The sequence below is a fragment of the Apus apus genome, chromosome 3, assembly GCF_020740795.1.
Source record: "Apus apus isolate bApuApu2 chromosome 3, bApuApu2.pri.cur, whole genome shotgun sequence".
Lineage (NCBI taxonomy): Eukaryota > Metazoa > Chordata > Aves > Apodiformes > Apodidae > Apus > Apus apus.
The window spans coordinates 68205408-68213943 of NC_067284.1; positions in this window are offsets into that span (position 1 = coordinate 68205408).

The following is an 8536-nucleotide window of genomic DNA, read 5'->3' on the forward strand; positions in this document are numbered from 1 at the left end:
TCCTTACTTATCATGCTTCCATGAAAAACATACAACAGGACACAGAAAAAAGTTACACACCTATGTTCCTATACACCTAGCTCTAGTTGAGCTCTATTGCTTTGCATTAAGGCACTTGGCAGGGGCAAGTCTTAGAAGATATCTTGTCCCTCCCTTTGAAAATTATCTACCATTTATGGTACATCCAAACTGGAAGCTTGTCTTAGTCATGGTGGGGAAAGTTTTATCTAATTTAGAGGTCTAAGATAAACCCTCTTCATTGGGAGGTGACAGACAGAAACATGACAGTGGAGAATATATTTTGAATTAAAATGACCCTCTCCAAGCTGCCTCATAAACTAGGTAGATTCGTTGCCTCCAGTATTTTTGAATTAAAATAACAAAGCTATATGATTTACTACTAATATAAGGTCTCCCACAAAACCACTGCATTTTTGGAACAAGAAATACATGCCCCAGATCTTACCATATGAAGAAGAATAGATAACAGAGTCTGCTAAAGAATGACTAAAAATATCTACACGCTTTGAAACAGGTATTTAAGATACAGCAGATTATACAGAGCCATGTGAAAACTGCAGATGGTGACTGATATCATCAAGCAATCATCCATGTCCCTTCTAACACTGGAAGAGTTGCAGTATTTTGACTGCAGACAAGAAAATGCACTTGCAGAGTCCCCATGGTGCAGAAGGACCCCAGCTGCATCAGTTGTAGTCCCACAGACCCACCACTGATACTCAGGGCTTGCTCTTGGCAGCAAGTCAGCCTCAGGAGCTGTTCTGCTGGTGTCCTAATCACTTAAAAGCCATGAAGCAGTGAGCACCTAGTGCCCAGGAGACAAAATTTCTAGCAGCAGTAATTTCCTAGTGGGTGTGTGCCAGGAGCCCCACGGGGGATGTTGCTGCAGAGGGCAGCAGAAAAAAAATTGTTTTATTTTGCATATAGCCAACATCCAATTCAAATTCCAGCATTACCTTACTCTCAAAGCACAGTAAAACCTTACTAAGCAAGTGTCAATTTGCTAAATCTCCATAGGCAGATTTTCATTAAGCAGAGTAAGACAGTAGGGTTTCCTTTGCATAGAGTTACAGTCAAGCATTACAATAAAACCCCAGAAGACTGAACTTCATTGGGTTTTTAAGGCACAGATTACAACACAAATAGCATTTTAAATTAAAACAATACAAAACAAAATAAACACAACACAAAAACAAAACACTCTTCCGATTAATGAAGTGTGGCTGGTACTGAAGTAACTTTGATTTTACAGCCAGCTTGCTTATTTGCTAGATCTACTCTTTTCCCTGGATCTCCTAATCATTAATTAATTTTGTAGTATTGAGAAATCTCTCCATGTCTAATCAACACAATATTGTTACAGTAATACGGAAAACTTTTTGCCTTAAAATCATCTCATTCACAGCTGGAAAATAACTTTGTTCCTATCACCCCTGTAGAAATATCTGGTTGTTTTACTACCTTCCCAAGCACCAAGAGACATTTCAGTAAGAAGGCACTGCCACTCACCCCTATGACACCCCAGCATCGCTCTGCTGGTTCAGGGGCTGAACTCAGCTCTGGAGATGTTTTGGGGTCTGCAGCCTTCCCCCAGCATAGCCCCACACCACTCACACCCCTGTGTGCCCCAGCTCATCCCTGAGGAACCTTTCAGAGATGAGAAAGGATTCTAGCCATGTTAGGCTCTTGCCAGCATTAACAAGACACGCTGTAGTGAAGCTGTACCTGAAAACTGGAGCTGGTCCTCAATGGGGAGAAAATGAGAGAGAAAGAGAGAGTGCACCAGCATAAGCTTTGTGGTTAAGACAACAGTATGAGCACTTTAAAACGGCAAGGGAGTGGAAATCCCCCAGCGTAGCTTTCAAAAGACCATGTCTAAAAATGTTTTAAAAGTGTTAGGATGAAAGGCAAACTAAGGAAAAGTATTTTCCCTTACCGTGTTGATGTAGGGGCTGCAGATTTTAAGATCTGGAGCAACACAAACTTACCAAGAACTTTTTTCTCACAGGTTTTGTCCAAGATACAGAGGAGTTTTCACCTTTTGCAGAAGTGATGAGTGATGTGACCAAAGGAAAAATACATGGGCGCAGGAAACACATAAGGACGTCAGGAAAACCCAGGTCCAACCCTGTGAATCCCTCCACGGCAGCCCTGTGAAGCCCCGGGTGGCCAAACTGGTTGCAGGAAGAGAAGGGGACAGCTCACAGAGGAAACAGCACCGGCTCGGTCACAGAGCGGCTACACCAACCCACGCTACAGGCTGCACCAGGCGTTTTGCATTGAAACCTGAGATCTCCAACCGAGATGAAATCCCTCTTAAGAAGATACAATTTTTAAGTCTCCTTTTATTTAAAATACTATTTTTCCAAAGACAGCTTCTAGTCTATCTTGTAGCAAATCCAACACATACTGTCTTTAGCCTTTTCCCTTTAACTGTGCTTGCTATCAGAGCATTTCTAACCTGTTTCAATTTCCATCTCCCCTCCCAGGAGGGATCTCAACCTACTGCATTTTTTCCTGAGCCTTCCCTGAAGCTCTGCAACAGACAAGTCACCACTGAAGTCAGTGGCAAAGGGGAGGGCATTGATTTGAAGGCATGCTGCTTCTGTATGGGATAAATTAAATTGATCCACATTGTACTTCTAGACACAGCCAAAGCTCACTTCTACAGTCAGGCTTTTTAAACCAGAAGACATTATTTCATCCTTGCCATGAACTCACGTCCCCAGGGTGCATCCTGGCCCAGCTGCTGACTACATGCAACCTCTGCACAGGCTGACATCAGAAGAGCAAAAGAGCTTGGACGTGGGCTTTCCTTGAACCTGGCAGCTCTGGAGAAAGGATGGATCTGGCTAGTTTCATTGGGAGGAGGGAGCACTGCAGAAACCATAGTGCTCTGTGTGCACAACTCCAGGAAGCACCATCTGCTTCTGGGAAGCTTTGGGGAAAACCCCAAATGGAGAAGTTGAGTAGGAGCAGGATCTTAATTTTAAATTATTTGACTCTGCAGATGAGTAGAGAGCAATAGGCTGCTGCTATTGTTTGTGGGCAGCCCTTGGTCTCCCTCCAGCACCAACTGCAGTGCTGAAACCCCAATCAAGTTTCAAGCAGACCCAAGGGGATGAAGGCGAGTGAAAAGAAGAGACAGCAACAGCATTTAGGAAACAGAGTCAAGGAAAATAGAGACAAGAACAATATAAAGAAACATAAGTTACTGAAAAGAGGTAACAATAAGGGAAGGAGAGCAAGACAACTTAATGGGTTTTAATTTTTTTCCTTTAATGTATTGGAACCAAAGTGAAGACATTGCTTTCCTGAGAAATAATAGGCCATTACACCTTTTGCAGAACTAGATCTTTGGGGCTTTTAAGTTTGCATTTCCTTCCCTGCCCCCAGGGTACATGCTATCCAGGATCTCAGTTGCTTTGACCATCCAGTTGGTTTGGCCATGAATACATACTCAGGGCATAAGAGAGTCTTGGTTTTAAGTTTCCATGCCCCTGACTCATTGATTTAGTCTTAATGCAGAACTTAGTCAGCAGGTATACAGAAACCTATGGAAGAACTCAATGGTTATTTATCTGAATTACCAGGATAAATTCAGATTTTGCTAAGGCTGGCCACCTTCTGACACATTCCCTTTTTCCAGGGCTAAATGATTCCCCCTACTCCAGCCTCAAGAGCTGATGAGTTCGCTCTGACACACACACATATTTGGCAACATATGGAAAACATTTTTTTAGTCACAGTCCTCACCAAAAAGATAACTGCTAAATGTCACAATCCAAATGCTATTGGGGACCCTATGAGTTTACTTTTGAGAAAGCAGTGACAGTAAATATTGTCACCATTTTCTTTTCCTAAAAGAAAGAAAGAAAGAAAGAAAGAAAGAAAGAAAGAAAGAAAGAAAGAAAGAAAGAAAGAAAGAAAGAAAGAAAGAAAGAAAGAAAGAAAGAAAGAAAGAAAGAAAGAAAGAAAGAAAGAAGGAAAGAAGGAAAGAAAAAAGCAAAACCCCAACACTGCCAATTGCTGTGAGGGGTGAAAGGCAAAACCACCCCTTTTGGCATCAAGCATCATGCAAGAAGGATGCTAAACATGCTGCGGGCAGCATCCAAGCCAGCTCTCACTTTTGGCACCAGTTTTAGCTTCATTGCTGCCAGCGGTGAACATCATCAGTGGTTTAGGGTGCAGACAGTTTCTCACACACTTGCTTATTTGTTACAAGACTGAGCTGGAGAGACTATGGAAATTTTTTACATTTTTATTAATAAAATGCATGACTCAAGTTTCCTCACCTTCCCAGGTGCTGCCACACACCATGGTAAAGAGTTTAACTTCTTTCCGAGGCTGAGGGAAGAGGATGGAAAAACTGCACGTTGTTGCAGCCCAAACTGGTACAGATAAGGGACTTACGGCTTACAGTGTGAATATTAACTCTTCACAGTGATTTGCCAAGAAACTTGGACAAAAAAAAGGACCAGAAATCAAAAGAAGAGGTTCTAAAATCCTCACCACGACTCGGGGCACAGACGCGAGCGCTGTAAGGTAGCCCAGCCAGCTGGCCAGGGCCCTGCAGCAGCACCCTCACGTTGGTATACAGCTCCAGGCAGGCTGCTAATGCTGCTGAGAATGGCATGTCTGAGATGAAAGAAAACACCTGTGTCACTGCAGCCACCACCAACTGTCTCGGGAAAATCAGGAGTCCAATGAAAGCTACAACCCATACAGACTCCCTGCAGAGTCAGAGAGAAGAGCACCTCTCCATAGTCAGCTATTTACCGATGATAAATAATGTCCATTTGTGTGAAATCAAAGGGTCAGACAAGAATTGACAAAGATAGAGGGCCATAGGTTACCTTAAAGACAGGGCACAAATAAAGCCCGGGAGTTCAAGCACCCTACAAGTCTGCAGCTGCCCACTGAAAGGATTTGGCAAAGTGACCCAAACAATGCATGGCACAGAATGAAGAGCTTCTGATCTGGCCTGTAGCTTTGACAGCTGCATAAAAACTATGCTCCTGTTTTAGGGAGACTGATTAGGAAGCCTGTGGGGTGAAATAAAGGGCTGTCTGGTTTCTGTTCTTTGAACTTACTTGAAATTCTTCCTGTCAAAGTCTCTAAGAGCAGCTTTCTAGCTTTAAAATCCAGTTCACTCCTGAGTGTCATTCCTCATCCTTTCTAAGCTCTGCAATTAATCCCAGGCCCTTTGCAGTTTCTGTGAGCACCACAACCTTTTCCTTCCTGACGTTACTCTGATTCTTATCATTCAGTGGCTTACACCTCTGCAGCCAAAGTTTCCTGTCAACTGCTCACAGATGTGCACTATTGCTGCTGACCATCTTCCTCCACAGACTGAACTATTGGCCTCTCTGCTGGTACCTGGATCGTGGATGACTACCACCACTGAGGTAGCCCACTGCCCTCAAGCCACCCCCAACAGGCCACCTTCTGCACAGCTCCTCAGTGTCCAAACCTGACACAGACAGCCTGTACTCCACTTCAGTCCATAGCCTTCATCTCTCTCAGCTTGAAGCATTATATCTTCACACATCTCATCAGCTTCTCATTTCATACCTCTATATGATACAGTAATTCCTGTCCACTTACACAAATAAAACTCTTATCCATCATCATCAACCTCTGGTTTTCCAAACACTCATTTCTCTTGAAATGCAATCTTTTACTTATTCATGCACCCAGGGTGCTACAGCAGGCATCATTTTTCTAAGCCACAGCTACAACCACATCATCTCTCTGTCGCTCCACTCCCCCACTGCTCCAAAACCTCTTGACTTTCAAAGCCTATTTTAATCTCCCTCCACTTGCCCCTGCATCCCTTCTAATGACTTAAAAGGGCTGGTTTCATCTCTGGCCAAACGATGATACCAGGCTCCACTGCCTCCTTGTTATGTATTTGAGTAAGTGCATCTGGGAGACCAGATTTTTTATGGAGGGATATTAGCAGGCCATACTACTTCCAGCATTTTCTGTAAAATCTCCTTTGCCAAGGAGCAGGGGACAGCTGGCTTCTAGCTGTCACACAGGTCTGGAGGGCTGCACTGTCTCCTATTGTTTTTGTGCTCAGGCAGGTCCCTCCCGACTTGAACTATAAATCCCCTTCAGCCAAGGGCTGTGGTTTTGCCCTCTGCTCACACAGCTCCCAGCACACCAGGGTCCTCACCTGTGCCAAACATTTCTCTGTGTGACAGAAATAAAAAAGATAACCAAGGCTAACAGCAAAGGAAGTTACTCTGGGTGGTTTTAGGCCAGGTAGTAGTTAGTTACATTACACTAATACTGTAATACACAACCACCATGGGTCACACAAAGATCAAAACCTTCCATGCAATGCAGTTGTCAGATGAAATAAGGTGAAATGCAAGACTAGCCAGGCCAGTACTCCTGCAAGAGAGTATCCCAGATAGCCTCAGTGTTACACGCATCGTTAAACCTGTGCGCTCTGTGTAGAATCAGCTGGGGTGGTTTAAAAATATGACCGGGTTACTGCTGCCAGTCTGGAGACGTGCCTGACCTGAATATGCCCAGCTATTTTTAGCACATTGTTTGCACTCCTTCCAGCCATCCTGTATTTATAAAGCGGAAGTTATGAGGAAAGTTGTTCTTGGCTGGCACGGCAAAGGCGCAGCCGAGCTAACAATAGGCAAAGCAATTCAGCAGCAAGAGGAGCTCTTAATTTTTCCTTCTAAATCTTCAGAGCGTTGAAAGCATTTGGTCACAGCCTGCTGCCTCAGTAAGCCCCCGGAGTGCTGTTAATCAGGGAGAACCAGCGAACTGGCTGGGTCTCCCCACACACACACACAGAGGGAAATTCCCGCTCCCCAGCAGCATCCAATTGACACCAGCGGGGACACTTGTTACAGTTCCCTGCGATGTACAAAGACAGATCAGCGCCGTGGCACAGGCATTAATCCGAGCAGCCTCTACTTCTTTTGTTTCCTTCTCAGCCTTCCAAACCTCAGCTCGGCAAGCACCGGAGGCAGGCACCGGGCCTACCTTTCCCTACAACAGCATCGCCGGGGGAAGGCGGGGTCGGTGCATCCTTCGGGAGGGGAGCGCGGAGCTCAGGCTCCCTCCCGCACCGCAGCCCTCCGGGCAGGGGCCGGGCTGGGCTCTGGAGACCAGCGGAGCCCCCAGCCCCACGGCAGAGGGGCTCACCCACACCACCGCACCGCTCCCGGCAGCACCAGCCTCAGCCCTCCCACGCGCGTCTCCCCGTCAGAACCTTCGGAACCGGTGTCACCCACAGCCCGGGGCCTCCCGACCACCCCCCGCTGCCATCGCCACTCGGGGCCGGGGCCGGGCCCGGGCCCGCCCAGCACCGCCCGCGGGCCCCGCGGCGACCCCCGCACCGAGACCCCGCCGCCTCCCGCCCGCCGCACCTGCGCTGGCTGCCTCCGTGCGGAGCCGCGGCGGGGCGGCAGCGGGAGATGCGGAGCCGGCTGCGCGGGGCGCGGCTGCGTGCGGGGCGGGGGCGCGGCGAGGAAGCGCTGCTGCTGCTGCTGCTGCTGCTGCTGCTGCTGCTGCTGCCGCTGCCGCTGCCGCCCCCGGCAGGAGCCGCTTTCGGTTTCATGGCAACCCCCGGGCGGGGAGGGCCCGGGGACACCGCCGGTGCTCCCGGCTCCGGAAGGGAGCGGCGCTCCCGGCGAGGGCGGCGGCGTGCAGCCGTACTCCGAGGCGGGATGCCCCGGCCCCGCGGCTGCAGGAAGAAGTACACGGTAAAGCTGGGAAAGAGTCCCCCGCAGGTCACGAAGGGGGTTTTCCCGGCCGGGCTCCTGAGTCGGTGGGAGGAGCAGGGCGGTGTCGGTGCGGATTCCTCCAGTCCTCCTTCGGGCGCATCCTGCCCGCCGGCAGTGCTGTTCGTCTTCTGCTGCTACTGGAGTCTGCAGCAGCGAAACAGCAAAACAAACCCGCGTTACATATACGAAGAACAGAAACATTAGCTATTACCACGTGCCAGTATTATTTGCTAATGACTCGAGACATACCAAAGGGTTTTTATAGAGACAGATCCTCCGGCCCCCAGAATTGATGCGATTGCTCTCGGTCCGCTTCCTAGCACCGAGGGATGAACTTTGTTCTGTCTTTTACGTCAAAGCACCTCTAGGAAAACCAGTCTGTAAGGAAAATGCCACACTAGCATATGCACAAAAGCACTGAAGCTGATGAGGAAGAAACAACCGGGAAAAAAAGGAACAACTTAGCTACGTTATCCGATTGTCTGAAGATGGGATCTAAAAATAACAGTAATGAAATGGATTTAGATTCTTCTTCTACTAAAATGACTCAGACTCAGCACTCCCAAGTCTACATTGCATTAATATTCTAGGAGTCCTGCAAAGGTGTAAAGGCCATTACTACAACAGAGACCTTTTTAAATGCTCCCTCTTGCAAAAATTGAGGACTTTCTTTTTTTCCTTAGCTTTTATAAGTCTGGGTACTACTTGTCTAAGAGGTTCACAGGAACATTTATTTCTGTAAGTAAATATTTATAAAC